Here is a 17,897-nt window from a genome sequence, read left to right on the forward strand (position 1 = left end):
CAGCTCCAACTACGTGAAATGAGAAAAGCTCACTGTCCTCTCCTGGATTCTAAAGCAAGATATGTGGAATCAGAACTGCTCTGTTTGGCTCTATGTGCACTCACTTTCTTCTTGCCAAAATCAAAACAAATTCTGGCAATACATCAATGGTTTAAGTAACAGGCCCACCATTAGAGAGAATGGTGCACCACAGGGAGAATGGATTGAGCATGTTACCTTAATTTACACTGAAGCAGTCACACTAGGCCACAAAAACAGTGATGATAGGCACCAAATATCTGAATTAGAGCATGATCTACATCCTAGTGAGGTTTTCAATAAGATAGCCGTGTACAAAGTCATCAAATCCATCAGAACAAGTGGGGCACTGGGTCCCAGTAGTCTAATAGACTCACTTTTTAAATCAGATGTAGAGTTTTGGGCGGACCTACTGTCTACAAAGGTTGCTTTCAGTCAGTTTTTTAATACAAAAAAGGGACCCCTTGACCCGAAGCAACTACTGCCTGATTACATTATTGGACGTTGAGGCCAAAGTGTAGATGAGTAGGAGGCTTGGGCATTCAGGGCCAAGGCCAAGGCCAAGATAATCTCTTTTTACTAAACGGGATTTAGAAGACACTGGTCCACACTGGATGTCTTACTTGGCTGACAACGCCTTTCGATCATCTCGGCTGCCCCTATTTGCATGTTTAATTGATTACTCAGCAGCCTTTGTTGGTGTTGATCAAAATGAACAGTGGTCTAAAGTAGCAGACTGGAGAATTTCTTCCACCATACTGAGAGCAGTACTATTGCTTTATATAACCCCAAGGGTCTGCATCAATTCTGGAAGCAAAAGATTAGCCTCACATCAAATTACAACCAATCAGGGCTTAAAGCAAGGCTGCACCTTGCCCCCTTGCTATTCAATCTCTATACTGCTGATTTAGGATGCTCGCTTGATAAGACTTAGACCATCCCACCTAAGATTGGCTCATGTAGACTCCCAATAATTCAATGTGCAGACAACTTGCTCTTTCTTGACCATACAGGCATGCAACATGCTATTGATGCATCAAACAGATACAACAAAGACAAAAAAATTGGTGGTCAGTGTTGATAAAACAAATGTAATGACCTCTGTGGGTAGAAGAATAAAGCGAAGCTCTGATGAAAGTTAGGAAACTGAACCATCTCACAGACAACAAGTTATAGCTATCTAGGTCAGCCTCCAGATAAAACACAAAGCCAGGAAGTCTGCTGGGTTCATATTTGCCTTATCCAAATTAAACTCTCAACTTTTTGCACCTTCAGGGGAAGCCATCACTCGAGTCACATGGGCCAAGCTAATACCAACACTCTCATATCGCCATCAAGCTTATCCGGGGAAGTTTGCTTCTAATTTAGGTAAATTACAATGTACTGCCTATAGAGATTTATTTTGTCTCCCAAAATAAACCAGGTGCTCATTACTTCGCTAGGAATCTGGTCTAACTGAGCAAGATCTCAAAAGCAAGGCTCCCTTTCTGAAAGATTAGTATTCTGGACAGTAAGCCAAACTGGGCACTCTGAAGACTGCCTTACAAGAGGTCTTCCACAAGTCAGAAAATCCTCGGTCACAGTATTTAAAGCAGGCGATCACGGATTTGAATCTGGAGGTAGCCATCTTAATTCTGTATTCAGCTGTAAAAACCATCCTGACAAAACAGGCCTGATTTCTCTCAAGGATAGCTGATCTCAATTCAGTTCAGGCTTGCAGTTACGCTGTGTCAATCGCAAAATCCTATGATGAAATGGGAATACAATGGTATTTGAGAGCTGCACTTTCCAATACAGCAGAGACGGTAATTATTATTCTACCAAAAGGAAAATGTAGTAATGCAGACATTGGCCCTCATTATGAGTTTGGCAGGAGGTGGAGGCCGCCCCCCAAACTCATCCGCACGGAATACGACCAAGCCCGTCTTCCGCTGGCCGGCCATATTAAGAGTTGCCTGCTGGCCTGGCCCAGCGGGAAACAGGGCCTTAACATTGACGCAGCTCATAATTGGTCCGGCGGCAATGTGGCAGCACGTCGGGTGCGACACCACCGGTCACAATTTTCACTGCCCGCAATTCGAGCAGTAAAAAGCGCAATGGGGCTGTCCATGGGGGCCTCTGCACTGCCCAATCCAAGTGCATGGGCAGTGCAGGGACCCCTATGGGGCCCCCGGCACCCCTTTTCCACCAGCCTTTGCATGGCGGGGCTAATGCCATGCAAAGGCTGGTGGAAAGGGGACTCGTAATCCCCAGGGCAGATTAAGACCGCCGGAACCACCAGGCTGTCGGCAATCTGGGGTTTTTGGCGGTCCGACCGTGGCGGCTCCACCCCAGTTGTAATGTGGAGGCCGTACCACTGCTTTGGCGGTGGTCCGACCTCCACAGCAGCCTTGGCGGTCTCATGACAGCCAGGGTCATAGTGGGGCCCATTGTGTTTTCTTTAAAAAAAAAAAAAAAGCCATCCTTTAGCTTCAAATTCATGACAGTTCTCCCAGCCTGTTTTTTTTTTATTGTCAGCATCTCAGAAGACTCCTTTCACCACCCTTCTCCTCCCTTCCCTCACCCCCTCTCTAACCTGGTTACTGTACTCATAACCAGAACCTGCCATCGAACTGTTGTGGGCTCCAAGATGTTTCACTGGTGGGAAAGGCTGAGACCTCCAGTCATCTGTTCATGTATTTTCATTCCCTTTCTCCTGCTGAGTCATGATTGCCTTCGGAAATCTTAGGTACTTTCCCTTTCAGTCCTGAGGACACTGCTGGGTCCACTCTGACCTCTAGTGAAGAGTCCACAAGGCCACTCCTGGCTCCTTTTCTTTCACATTAGCATTCTGAGCTTCTTCGGCGTTCTGGGAGGGAAGTTGTTGAGAAGATGAAAGGTCTTCTTCATTGCTGCCTTTTATAATGTTTGTTTCTTCTTCCATCATTCGTCTGTCCTCTGTTTTGGTCCTTTCTCTTTTCCCTAGTTTTAGTTCCATTCTGGTTTCTATTATATTCAGTCATTTTCTTATATACGTTTCCTTTGGTTCTTCTTGGTCCTTATAGCATACTGTTGAGAGATGCATTCCCAACTCTGAAGTTAAGTGTACCTGTGACATCCCTCTCTTCTTAAATTGTTCCATTGGGGAAGACGCAATTGTGTAAACCTAGAAAGAAAATGTACGTTTGTTTCAGACTTGTAGCTCTATGTCTAGTCTAACCTTAAATTTAAATAATTGTAGAGATAGAAACCACCTTGAAATTCTCTTATTGTTACATTTATTTCGGGAAAACCACATTAGGGATGATCTGTATGTACCTCCAGGTAGTATCCTAAGCTCTCAACTTCCCATTTTATTGGCAAACGTTCTATTTTCGATTGCTGAATAAATATTTTCCCTGGGAACACGTTTCTTCTAATATATAGAATTGATCGCCCTTACTCTTACTTGTGTACTGCCTCTAAACAACTCTGAAAGCATCAGTTTGAAGTAGGAAAGCCTTGGAGAAAGTTGGTGACTGTAAAATAGGGCAAGAACAAATTGTCTTTTTTAAGCTGCTCAAAGGATATATAAGGTTCTGTTCCCTGATTTCTAAGATTTGTTTTAGTTTTTTCTGTGTTTAACCGGTCAGTTAATGGATTAGCTAAGTGTGAAAGGTTTGGTAGAAACCTCTTATAGTAACCTATAAGTCCTAGTAAGGCTCTTAGAACCACCTTGGTTTGTGGAAAACGTATTGCCTTTACCGCAGTTATTGTCTTTCTCTGAGCTCTTGTGTCCCCTTGTCCAATTAAGTATGCCAAATACTGAACATTTTGGTGGCAGTGAGTTACATTTATTATTGTGGTTTATATGTAACAGTGCTTTAAAAGTAACTGTTAGATATGAATGTGTTTCATCCAGATTCTTCTATGTAATATGTCAGCCAGGTAAGCAAATGCATAACCTTGATTAATGTCTAATAATGAGCTCATCAGTCTTTCGAATGTGGCAGGGGTACTATTTGATTCAAAGAAGAGTACAGTGAGTTGGAAAAGACCAGCAGTGTGGAGAAATCTGTTTTTGCCCTATTGGAGGGATTCAGAGGGTTTGGCCGGTAGCCCTATCTTAGATCAGAATATGTTATTTACCCAACATCTGCTAACCATTCCACCATTTCATTTATCCTGGGTAACATATAAGTATCACATTTAGATATTTGGTTCACCTTTCTGAAGTCTATGCATAGCCATATGGATCGATCTTGTTTAGGGTCTGATACTTTTGACAAAATCCACTCACTTTACAAAGTTCTATAATGTTCCAGTGTAGAATGTTATCCTCTTTCATGGCCCCTCTATTGCCTTCTGATATTCTGTAGGACCTTGAACACACTAAGGGCCTGATTACAACTTTGGAGGAGGTGTTAATCCGTCCCAAATGTGACGGATATACCACCAGCCGTATTACGAGTTCCATAGGATATAAGGGACTCGTAATACGGCTGGTGGTATATCCGTCACATTTCGGACAGATTAACACCTTCCTCCAAAGTTGTGATCAGGCCCTAAGTTTCCTGGTTCCATTATGTTGTATCAAGTGAATTCCTCCTGGATCTGTTGAGAACTATCCTGGGTTGCAAACAATCTCTGTAGAGATGGAGTGAGGTCTAAGCTCAGCTTGCATCACTGGCAGAAGTTCCAGTTTAAAAACGGTTAGATATGTTCTCAAATTTTAATAATGTGAAGCTACTTATAATGCTTTCAGATTACTCTCTGGTTATATGCAAATACATGCAGAAGCATGATAGCAAGATTGGCGATTGCTTACAAAATAAAATATACGCTGAAAACTGTAGCATGGAATAAAGGTTTGCTAAACTATTATCCAACTTCAAATAACAATTCTCTGATGCATCATTTAGTGAAATATGCTTAATGCATGCCAATTTTTTTTTAAAACAGAAAGCCACCGAAATGCACTTGCAAGTAAATGTCCTTGCACTAGTGCAGATTAACGAATTTCAGGAATTCATGAGAGTTTATAGATGTAGGCTTGGATATCACACTCCTCGCAAATGTAATATCTATATTCCCACAAGCCAATTTTGCACATGTATTTGCTTTAGGTGAAATTCTGCTAAGAAACTGCACATTACCTTTCCTGACACCCTCGTTTGCCTACCATGAAAAACGTTTCACTCCTACCATTATGGAAAGAGATTGGATAAAAATGTACATATGTGGGCGTGCACAGACTCGCAGGGCAATCCGATCCTGGAATCACTGCTTGCCTATTTCCAGACCCTGAATGGCCCAGATTAGGAGTTGCACAGTATTGGCAGGGTGGTAAATTCACACTTGTAAAAACAGGTACCATTCGGTACTATGCACTTATAAGTTTATCCCCAGCAAATAGGGAATAACTCTGCAGACCTGGTTTTACCAGGCAGAATTACTCATGGTATCTCTTTTCTGTTTGTGCTATTGCTCAAATTCACACCTGCTCTGGGTAGGTTGTAAAATTGACTGACAGGGCTGGTTTGGAGCAAGGGAGAGGGAAGGGGGTGATGGGGAGGGTGGATTAAGGCTAAGGAAACTGCAGTTTGATCACAGTGTGCCATGACTGAAGGTTGGACTGTTTTCATGGGGAGTAGGGGCAAGACTGATTTGATATGGCTGGGTCCAAACTGGCGTGGTGTGGTGAACAAAAAAGTGATGAATTAAACCCAGATCTGTGACTTGTTCAGCATTCTGTCCATCATCTGGTCATTTTGCTTTTGTTGCCCTAAGTGGGAAGGGTATGCCCAGAAGTGGGTCCTGTGCTCACTGTGCCACTGGATTCAAGTTAGACTGGCTGCTGATTGGTGATACCCTGAAACCGGTCCCAGGATGCTTCTTTCTGGTCCAGGGAGGACTGGTCTGGCAGTTCGGGCTGGACTGTTCCCATGAAGTTCAGGGTCAAGACTGATTTTGATGTGACTGGGTCAAAAATCAGGTGGCGTGGTGAGCAAAAGAACAATGGATTAAACCGAGGTCTGTAACTTGGGGGGTGAATGTTTGCATTGTTCAGCATTCTGTCCATCATCTGTTCTTTTTGTGTTTGTCACCCTAAGTGAGAAGGATATGTCCAGACATAGGTCCCGTGCTCACTGTGCCACTGGATTCAGACTAGCCTGGCTGATGAGGGGTGATATCCTGGAACCGGACCTAGCCTGGCAGTTCAGGCTAGACTGTTCCCATGGGGAGCTGGGTCAAGACTAGTTTGCACATGTTTGGGTCCAAACTGAGGTGGCATGGTGAGCAAAAAAATTATGGATTAAAGCCATATCTGTGACTTGGGTGAATGTTCGCATTGTTCAGCATTCAGTCTATCATCTGTTCATTCTGCCGCTCTAAGTGGGAAGAGTATGCCCAGATGTGGGTCCCATGCTCACTGTGCCACTGGACTCAAGCTAACTTGGCTGATTTGGGGTGATCCCTCAAAACTGGTCCCAGGATGCTTGTTTACGGTCCAGGGAGGACCTAGGATGACAGTTTGGGCTGGACTGTTCCCGTGGGGAGCAGGGTCAAGACTGATTTGCATATGGATGAGTCCAAACTGTGGTGGCATGGTGAGCAAACAAAAAACAATGGATTAAACCCAGATGTGTGACTGGGGGTGAATGTTTGCATTGTTCAGCATTCCATCAATCCTCTATTCTTTTTGCTTACGGCTGAGGGTTGGACAGGGGCAGGAAAATGGGTCCAGGGTGCAATGCAACTTTATTGCCAAATGTCCCTGCCAGTAAAATCCGGACCTTTGTTTTTGCACTTAGTACATGTGAGGTGCAAGAACAATGGCCCACTCATGATTGGTTTGAGTGAAATTTCATACTGGAATTCAGCTCAGCTCCTAATCGGGGCCTGTATAGATTTACAGAAACATGGCAAAATCAGAACCTTGCTGGACTCTAAACCCTAACATAACATGAGCCCTGCATAATCACATAATCAGAGAAGCTATTAGCATAGCTTTTATACAATGAGAATGCAGCCATAATTTTTCACCTTTGTGCATGGCAGCAAAACAGACAAGTGTTTTTTTTGGTACATGTGTATTTCAGAAGCATCCCATCCTTTGGCTTAGTAGATATTTTAGAAAGTTCAATGCCCCTGGGTAAGCAGGAACTGAAACAAAAAAACATCATTCTTTCCAGCCCATGCTGAACAACTTCTACTAGGCACTACCAAAAAAATGAAGAAGGGCAGTCTAAATGTTTTCATATATTTTCAGACAACAAAAAAGGATGTGAAAGATGGTAAAGATAGCCTAAACATTCCAACGCTAAGCAAGGAAGATAATGTGACTCTGGAAGGCAACCATCAGGAACCATCCAGCATTTGCAGAGCCAAAAAGCTCCTGAGGCTAGTGGAATTCTTGTGGAATTCTGTAAGAGATTCGCCTCCCTGGTAGGGCTACATCTACTAAGCATTTGCGAAGATGCCCTAGAACATTGAATGCCTTCTCCAAATAGTAACATAACATCACATGACTCTGCATGGGAAAGTCATGTTTGATATCAGCTTGCAGAGTTTTAGCTCCTCCTTTTATTGCGATGCCACACTAACATAATGCTGCTTGGGCCCACCCACCCACATGGTGGGATCAGCGTACACAGAATGCAGAATAGAGATCACAGGACAGGACATGGACAGGGAACGCTGAAGGCTGGAAACACAGTAACTGCCTGGATTTGAGGAGCTTCAGGTTTTTGCTGTCACAGCCTCACTGTGAGCTTAGATGTAGCTGGGGGCCACGTAGGCTGCTTAGACTGGCAGACTTGGTGCTGTGTTGGCCAACGGTCCTGAGGATAGCAGGGGAAACAGGGGAAGTAGGGGATTAAGGTGGCAGAAGGGGTAGGTGGTGTAATCCCTTCCTTGCCACTGTGCTCTACCTCCATTGGGAAGCTGGTAAGGTTTTGGCATAGGGCCCAATGATGTGTCTTAAACAGTAATAGTAATAAATACTGCCACATGCAATGGTTGCCTTAAAGCCCCCACTGCCCTCAAAAAGAAGTCTAGTTGGTTCCCTGTGGTGCCAGTGGTGTACTGTCTTCCTGTTGGCGTTCTCTGTGGCCCCATCTCCTGTAGTGCATTTGTCGCTTCTGTTGCCTCTGGAAGCACCACCTTCTGAATATGCCTGGAGGAGTCTGACGTGGTGACGGCGACAGTTACAGTTCAATGCGGCTGAGCAACAGGGGAGGTAAGCTGAACTGATCACTATTTTTAATCATTTTAAATTAAACTTTGCTGATTTTGTTGGTCACTGGTAGTTGGCAGTAGGGGGGGTCGGGTGCCAATGAATTACAGTATAACCTGAATCCCCAGGAGTTATAACAGACTGCAGTCTCAATTATCCAATTTAAGGTAGGCATCTGTAGCAGCATCTACTGACATTCAGACATCTGCATCATCATGTGTGTTGGATGTCGTCCCACTTATGCAGAAGACACCCCAAGGGATCTTGGCAACTTTTGTGGTTCTGAGCTCCAACCAAGCTTCTAAGGATAAATATTTAAAGGAGATCCTTACTGAGCTATGTAAGGTCAATAATTGTACTTGGGACTTGCAGGGGAAATCCACTTTCAGTAAACATGAATTATATGGGTTCAATAGATGTTAGGAGTACTCAGCAGGGCTGTGGTGGGTTCTCTGCCTCACTTTATATATCCAAATGCCAGGGACTAGTTAGAAAAAAGCACTATTTCTATGGTCCCCATATGTTTTATTCTGGGCTCTATTATTCACTTCGACATGGTGGAATGAGAAGACTTAGGGTGTCAGAAGGGAAGAGCCTTCACAGGAGAAATAGTAAAAATGAGAAGAGCAGAATAGCGTAATCACTAAAGAAGTGCTTGAGGCTAAATATAGTGAAAAGTATAAAAAATGTCTCTCTAGTAGTGTGATTGTTGTGCCAGGGATGCCGGGTTTGATTGAGTACTCAACCCAAAATAGAGGGCGACCACTCAAGCCAGGACAGCTTACACATGATCAAACTGACAAAAATAATAACGGTTCTGTGCTTAGTGATGGGAGGCAGACTGAGCCTACAAACAGGAATGGCAAGGTTAAGAAAAGGGAAACTATTAATTTTGCAGCTAACCCTCACATGCTTAAAGCAGGTACACATGTATTGTTGTTAGAAAAAAGCACGTACACATGTATTGTTAGAAAACGTTTGAAGGGGGAAGGAAGCTAAGAAACTACAACCTCTCAATCATTCCAAAATATTGGAGACATTTCAAAATGTCCTCTCTGAGATTTCTTCAGGGGATTTTGTCTATGTTGGGTTTCAGACTAGGAAGGACAGGAGGGAATTAACCAATGTCAATTTCATCTTGCCACTGATTCGCAAATATGGTAGCTGAAGCAGAATGCAATTTAGCTGGTGTGGGCCTGGGGATAAGGATCCCACAGAAGATGAGATTCTGTTAAAGTCCCCCAGTGCAAACCTGATCTTAAGTTTATATGGAGGTTTAGTTCCAAGCCAATGGGAGCTTGTTTCATCTTACTTCTTAACTGAGAGAATGTCAAGGCCCAAGTTGGAGTGGTATAGGGCGGGCATACAAATATCTGGGACTGACTTCTTTAGAAGAGTTTAAAAGGGGGATGAACATATGGGGAGTGTAAAGTCTAAAGCCATGTTACAAGCAGGATGCTTAGTTAAATGCATTCAGAGGTATGGAGGCCTATCTCCTACTCCACTCATGAAAGCTTATAAAGGGAAAATACCCCCTCTCACCTTGTATGGGGCTGAGATTCTTGCACTTGATACTGCTTGTAATTGAGAACTGCTGGAGGGTGCAGTCTTTAAGAGGTTACTGCCCTTTCCACTGGGGACTATAATACAGGGTTTAAGAAGGGAACTAGAGTTGGTATCCTGGCAGTTGTCAGCAATCACCCACACTTTGAAGTTTTTTAACAACTTATCTAAAGATGAAGAAGTACCAAAGATCTCTAAAGTATGCGATTTGTGTTAGTGAGAGGCAGTGGGCCAGGGATGTTCAGTTCAGGATAAGATATTGGAAAACTATACACTCCGTATGGGGCACAATAAAAGCATAGACTCATTTTCCAAGTAAGGAAGCATTGAGGGAATCAGCCAAGAAAGTAAGTTGTACATTAGATGTGGCCTACTTGAGGGAGAAGCCCTCAATAAATTGAAGTCCCTAGGTCAGGATGATGTCTTTCCCTACTGGTTACAATTACCAGACCCTAGGTTACGTAAAGACATTTTAAGGATGAGACTGGGGTGCAATCCATTTTTTTCAAGTCCTAACTGGGATAGGGCAGCATGTGCTGAAAACAGTTACTGTGTGTGCTCAGTTAATGTGAAATGTTCATTGTGTCATGTTCTCATAGATTGGACTACTTTTTAGAAGACTGCCCGTATTAGGTTTTTCAGACCCCTATTTTTAAAATATCAAACATATTGTAGGGTAAAAGCACAGGAACTATTATCTGAAATGTGCTTCATAGATGTTGTAATAGGAATTGCACATTTTATGCTTGTTATGAAGAAATATTTTAAGGCTGGACTGAGTAAGATTGACTTTAAATTGTATGTGACTGTGTTCTTAGATTGTTTTTATATTGTATGTTTGTTTTTAGATGGTTTTATGAATGATTGTCCCAATAAACTTGCTGTTATCACTCTCTCTCTTACCTCCAAATCTTAGACATGCAATCACAGCAGTTATATATAAAGAGAGGAAACAGAAAAATTACTGTGCCTCACATTGCCTAGTATTGTTAAACGAAGAGACCAAAATTCTGGCACTGAACTTGGTGAAAAAATAGCAGGGAATTATAACCTCCCTTATTCATATATACCAATTGGGATTTATACTTAAAAGTTCAACTACGCTCAATCTCTGATGGCTACACAATTGGATGGATAGAATCAAAAACACAAGGCAGTCTGTATTCAGTATGTTACCCATGTTATTGGGTTGGAATGATGTGGTAAGATTCTACTGCCGGTCTTTCAAAGGGAGTGTTCCATATGTGTCAGTTGGGGTAGTCCTTGAGAGGTTACTACGGCGGTGGCTTCTATACTGACTACGCTGTGATAATAAATTGAAGTTAAGCATATTAAGCTGGTGAGCATAGTTTCTACTTACTACGTTTTTTATGACGACTTGAAGCCACTGCATTGAACCCACAACATTTACAGCGGACCAATCTCATTTGATCAGCAGCATCGATGTTTCCAGTTGTAAGTCATGATTCTCCAGTGACATTTGGGTAAGAGGCACATTTCTAAATTGTGCACCCCGTCAGCACTTAGCTTTCATGCAGCCACTCAGCTGCCCGTTGCCTAATTCTGACGTGCAGCCTGCTGGCAATATTCAATTAACTTTTCTAGCCATGTGAGTGTCGGAGTTATTTGAAAATGAAAGTCGGCCGTGGAAGTTGAGGGGTGGCAGTGTTTCCAGTTCCCGCAACAGGAGGGAGCAGCTGCTGCGCACTGGGATTTCTTTGAGTTTGTCAATGCGGCTGCCATTGTGAATGTTGACTCTGCAAAGAGCCGCTGCCATTTTGCAATCACATGTTAGTATGTTGGTTCCTGTCAGAGCAGTGAGCAGCTGGTACGCACGGGAGATTATTTGTGTCCTCAGTGCAGCCACCATTTTTAAAGTATATTTTGCCAGAAAGTTTTGATGTATTGTCAGCGCATTGGGGGCATTTTCAAAATATCTTTGATACGCACAACTAACAGAGCATATCAGAATAATTATCCATTAACTCTCTTATGCGCACAACAAACAGAGCACATCAGGTCACATTTGGTTGCTGATGTGCACAGCTGGTGATTTTCTTTATGTGCAAACTACTATCAATTTGTTGATGCATGCAACGAATAAAGTGCTTTGCCATCATTTGTGTCGCTGATGTGCATAGCAGGCATTTTGTATGTTATGTGCACAATGGGGTTGGCACATGCCAATGCTGATGTGAACAGCTATTGAAGAGACCAATGGATGCTAACCTGGTGAAAGGGTGAATGAATGCAGTATTGGTTGATATTCAGATGTTTAAGTGGTTGTAAAACTTTTTGCTGCTTTGGTGAAGATGGTGACCAGATTCTAAAAGAGGTTCAACAAATGATTCTAGAGGTTAAGGAAGACAAGTTTACACGTGGAGATTCCAGAGAAGGTACAGATTCATACATAGACATGCTGGTGTGAGTCAAAAACATACATTTCTTAGGCTTCAAACTTAAGATAAAGGTGAAAAAGAAGCTAGTTAAACATGAAATTAGATTTATCCCATTTAGCTTAAGAGATGGTTTAAACAAAGAATTGGACAGGTTGCAAAATACTGAGGCTATAGAATCCATAGAATCAAGTTTATGGATATCTTGTTTGGTGGTAGCCAGAAAGCACAATAGAGGCATGCATGTCTGTGTTGATTTGAGATGTCTCAACAAAGAGAAATGGGTGGATTCCCATCCTTTGCCAAAGATTAATGACTTGCTAGGTGTGTTGGGTGAGACTGAGTGGTTTTCAAAAATTTACTCAGCCTCAGCAAATCATCAGGTTAAATTGAAGGAATCATCCAGATACATCCAGATACTACACAACATTCAACTCTCCTTCGGGTATATACCAATTTTCTTGTATGCCATTTGGGCTGGCATCAGCCACGTCTATTTCTCAATGAATCATGCATCAGTTCTTGGACAACATCGAGAGGGCCGCAATATTCCAGGACGATGTTTTGCTTTTCGCAATAAAATTAGAAGATCATGACACCATTTTACGTAACGTTTTTCAGATTTGGAGTGATAGTTCAGAAGGAAAAATTTGAGTTTTGGAAGGAGAAAGTTGAGTTTCTGGGCCACATCATTTCTATTGAAGGTATTTTCCCGAGACCTGGTCTGGTAAAAGTGGTTGTGGATTGTCCACCACCTAAGAACGAGAGTGAGTTACCCTTATTCATTGGGCAATGTGAATTCTATGCTAGATTTATTACAGGATATGCTTCCAAAATGAAAAAACTTTCAAACACGTTAAAGAAAAATGTCACATTTGAGTGGGATGACTATTGTCAAGAGACTTTTGATATGGTTAAAAATAAAATGAATGGTGCAAGAGCCTTACATCATTATGATCTGAAGTTCCCATACACCATTACAGTTGATACAAGCAAATATGGTCTGGGTGCTGTACTAACTCAAGATAAGGGTACTGAGTCAGTCACCATAAGGTTATGCATGAAGAGTTCTTCGTGAGCCTGAGCTCAATTTTTCTGTTATTGAAAAAGAGTTACTGGCCTGTTATTGGGCCATTGAGAAATTGAGGTCTTATGTATAGGGTACAAAATGTTGTCTCCAAACGGAGCACAAGCTACGGGTGAACATCCTTAGTAGTGAAAGAGTAAAATAAAACACTTCTCAAATAGCTTGACTCACTACAAAGCTCTTAGAGTATGATTTGCAATTTCACACATTCCGGGTAAGACAAAATTACTCTCAATATGTTGTCCAGATGATGATGTTGAGAGTTGTTTTGTAGCTTCAGTGGATACGCCTGAGTATGAAGCATATTCAGAAAAGGAAGAGAATCAAGTAAGTGATACGGATGCGGTGTTGAATGAAGTCCAGGAATATATTATCAACACATGGCCAAAAGAAAGGTGTGTAAGCCCAGGGATTCAATCTTACGGTAAAGTTGCTGATGAATTGTCCATTGAAGATTTTGTCATGGTAAGAGATGACAAGTGAGTTCCCCCTGTGGTACTGCGAAAAAAGCTGATTAAAATGTTTTAAGAAGGGCACTTAGGGTCAACAATGACTAAGAGAAAAGTCAGAGCTTATTATTGGTGGCATTCAATAGACAAGGACATTGATGTAGAAGTTAAAGAGTGTGTTGTGTGCAGCTAATCTGAAAAAGGTTTTAAAGTGGTAACTCTACTGTTGAAGTCCATCCAATTTCCAGACAAACAGTGGGCTAAACTGGACATTGATATAGTTGGACGAATCAGTTTCTTGCCATATCATCTTCAATATGCTTTTGTCCGAATGGATTATTACAGTAAGTGGCCCGAGATACGTTTTTTCTCCACACCTTCTTCAAAGAATGCAGTGATTTTTTTCGAAGGATGTATTTACTAGAGAAGGGTTCCCTGAACATCTGATTTCTGATAATGAGATGCAATTTATAAAAGCTGAGATGGAGGAACTCTTGACAGTATTAGGAGTCAAGCATTTAAAAGGTTCTCTCTATCATCCCCAAACCAATGGCCTGGTAGAGAGGATGAAGAGGGTTGTTGTAGATTGTACAAAGTGGGCTAAAAGTAACAACTACAATTTGGAAGAAGCCATCAAGTCTATGTTGTATTTTATCACAACACCACATTCTGTTGCATAGAAGACCCATTCGACCTATTAAGGGGTCGCATAACTGCCTCAGTGTTGTATCCCTCTTGGTTGAATAAATCCATTAGACACAAAATGATTAAGGTTGATGATCAGAGTACCTTAAGCCAAAAAGTGCTTGAGAATCAGGCAAAACAAAAAGAACGGTATGATGCCAGGAGGCGTGCTAAAATGTTTTTAAACAGGCGGGAGACCTGGTGCAGATAAAGAAACCTGGTTTTGTGAAGAAAGGGGATGCCAAGTATGGTGAGCCAGTTAATATCGATAAAGTGTGTGGGAGTGCAGTATGTGTGCAAGGGGGACATTGGTGGAATGTTGGTAAGAATGTCAAAGTTCCTGGTTTGAAAAATACTTTAGCTTCAGAGGTGGATGTTAAACATAATAATAAAGACATGACCAGTATGTCTAGCGATGTCAAAGATGTTGGTCCTCATGGATCTTCTGTCAAACAAAGTAAAATTGGCAAACCCGGTCAGTCCAAGGAAGGGCTCTCTGAGTTTTTGGATGTTGTTTTGAGGAGATTGTCCCGGAAAAGATTTGTACCTATGAAATCGAGATGATAAGATAATTTTATGATATATGCATCTAGGCTTATAGTCCCATCCTAAGGTCATTGTGTGATATAAGTACTTAAATGGATTGTTATATCGTTCTTTGTTCGGTTATTTTCTGTTTGATTTCATTTGCTTATGTTAGTTATATTTTCCTTGTTCTGTAGTTATATTGTTATATATTTTTATTTATTTATTTAATTTGTTGTTGTAAAAAAAAAGAAGATAATATGTTATGTTCTAGTATGTTATCCATGTCATTGGATTGGAATGTTGTGATAAGATTCTACTGCTGGTCCTTCAAAGGGAGTATTCCAAATGTGCCAGTTGGGGCAGCCCTGGACAAGTGACCACGTCGGTGGCTTCTATACTGATGACTCTGTGATAAACTGGAGTTAAGATTATTAAGCTGTTGAGTGTCGTTTCTACCTACTACACATATACCTTACAATAATATCATTGGATGTCAAAAAGGATTTTCACTACACACACAGACCCTACATATTTCTGGTACTGAAGTGATTTGGGTTTGGCAGCAGTGCCATCCCAATTTCTGCTTTAAAAAAGGGACTTGGCAAGGGTGCCCTCTTTACGCGCTATTCTTTGTTTTATGTATTGAACCTATAGCATGCCAGGTGAGACTGATAATATTTAAGGGTTCACTGCAGGAATCAATGTGCCTGGGGAGAAAATGTTGCTTTATGTGGATGACATAATCCTGTATTTAGCAAACCCTTATATAACGATATCAGTAATATTCTCGCTGTTTGAAGAATATGCTAGCAATGTTGGCTACAAAATAAACTGGGGAAAGTCAGTTATTTATAAAATTCATCATTTCGATATAGATTGGAAATTAGTTCATGGAATGAAAGTTACAGAAGAAAGGTCCAAATACTTGGTAATTAATATAATGAACAGATTTATTCATGGAAAGGAATATTTAGAATGCAAATAGGTGGTGAACCTTTCCACTAACAATATTAGAAAAGGTAGCAATTTTTAAAATGATCACCTTGCCCAAAGGTTTTTATGGAATGCAAAAACATGCCATTCTGAAAATGGTTTTATGGAATGCAAAAACATGCCATTCTGAAAATGGTTTTACTCCAACTTGGTATGGAATTATGCACTTTACTTTGGAATGGAGATAACAAAGGACAGCACTGAAAAGACTGTGTAGTACCACGTATAATGGTGGAATAGAATTTAAAACATAAGAGCGTGTTTTGTGGAAGCACCAACCTGGCTGCACTCCATTTACGGGGGCGTGGGAAGGATACATTTACTGTCCTCCACCAAAACGAACTTGGCAGCCTGGGAGAGAACAAAAAATAGCCTGGGTTAAATAGCAACGTCACAATGGAAATACCACTATGGGAAGGGAACATGTTGAAAGAGGTATACAAGCTAGGTGATTTTAAGCACTGAGATCGTATTATAATTTCTAACATAGGCGAAAAGATGGAAAAGGAAACATTAAAACCTCCTCACGTTTGCAGGAAGGTACAACACGTCACCAGCCCCAGCATACAAATACACGCAGCTCAGACATGCTTTGCAGTCTGAAACAGTTGATTGGCCTGAACTACCTGAATATATGCCATTTAAGAAAAGGATTGTAATGAGAGAGTTGGGAACGGGCCAATGCCGTCCATATATATAACTCTCATAAAAGGGCATGTTTGGGGATGGACTTATGTTGATTTTGTGAACAAGCAAAAAGCGGTAAACTCACTCAAATGTGTAAATTACTCAAAAGTGTAAGTTGTAAATCAGGCCCTGACTCTTTGCACTTCTATCTGCCCCATCACCACACACAACAGGAGAGATAATGTTTTCTATTTTTGTACATAAATCAACATTAGGGTTCCCCTACGAGTCCAGTCCATCTTGGCTGTACTGGCACATGAGTTATTTTCCTTTAAAATTCTCACCCTTCAGGAAATCCTGAAGGCATGCTTCATCATAGAGTTTTCTTGATGGAGTCCAATCCTTCCTCCGGATTCATCAACCTGATCTCTTTCAGGGCGCACTTACAGATATTTGAAGGGATCCTAGTAGTAAATTGTTAAAGGCTTTCTGGGGCATACCTGCAGCAAATGTTATTATTAGAATATTACCTGGGCAGTGTTAAAAACAAATGTGGGCCCTGTTACACACAGTACCCAGGGGTGCAATGGGCATGTGCGCCTGCTTTGTGCGCAACTGGGGAACTTTACTATTACAGAAAGAGCTGCAGATGCTTGTGTGGCCCTTTCTGTAATACAGTTAGCACTGCCACACATAAAGCACCAGTGCTATCACCAAAGGGTGTTCCCTCATTTGTTTGGAGAGGTGGCCAAAAGCAAATGAGGGAATCCCTTTGCCTCTGCACCTGCACCATATTATAGATGCGGGTGCAGAAGCAAAGAAGCTGTCAGGATGTGCACTGACAGTGCGCCCCCTGATGGCAGCCCTCTGGATGGTGGAAAAGGGATCATATGTACCCTCCAGACATCCCCTTGAGGCGGGTGCACTCACACACTTCACCTGCCTGCAAGAGGATCTCTAATCCCCCTTAAAAGTGCAGTCAGGTTGCTGCCTGCACAGTAAAATAAAGGGCGGCTACTTCAAAGCAGCCCCTTTTTTCACTTGAAAAGTGAATTTAATAGGGCACTCTTTTTCTGTTTGCGTCCGATGCACCTGTTTTAATGTGCACGATGGCACAAGCAGATAAAGTGTGCCCATATGTATAATAGGGCCCTTGATGTGAAATGGCCTAAGAGTCAGCGCTCCTGACTCTGGAAATGCGGAATCAGGCTCCAGTCCTGGCATCGGCTTAACATCCTGTGATTCTGGAAAAATCACTTAATCTCATAAAGTCTGAAAAAAATTCTGACCCTGTATAATCTAATCTCATGCTCACGTAAAGTGCTCTAATACCATTGGGCAACGTTTTGCATTAT

This window comes from Pleurodeles waltl, chromosome 8 (assembly GCF_031143425.1).
Source record: "Pleurodeles waltl isolate 20211129_DDA chromosome 8, aPleWal1.hap1.20221129, whole genome shotgun sequence".
NCBI lineage: Eukaryota > Metazoa > Chordata > Amphibia > Caudata > Salamandridae > Pleurodeles > Pleurodeles waltl.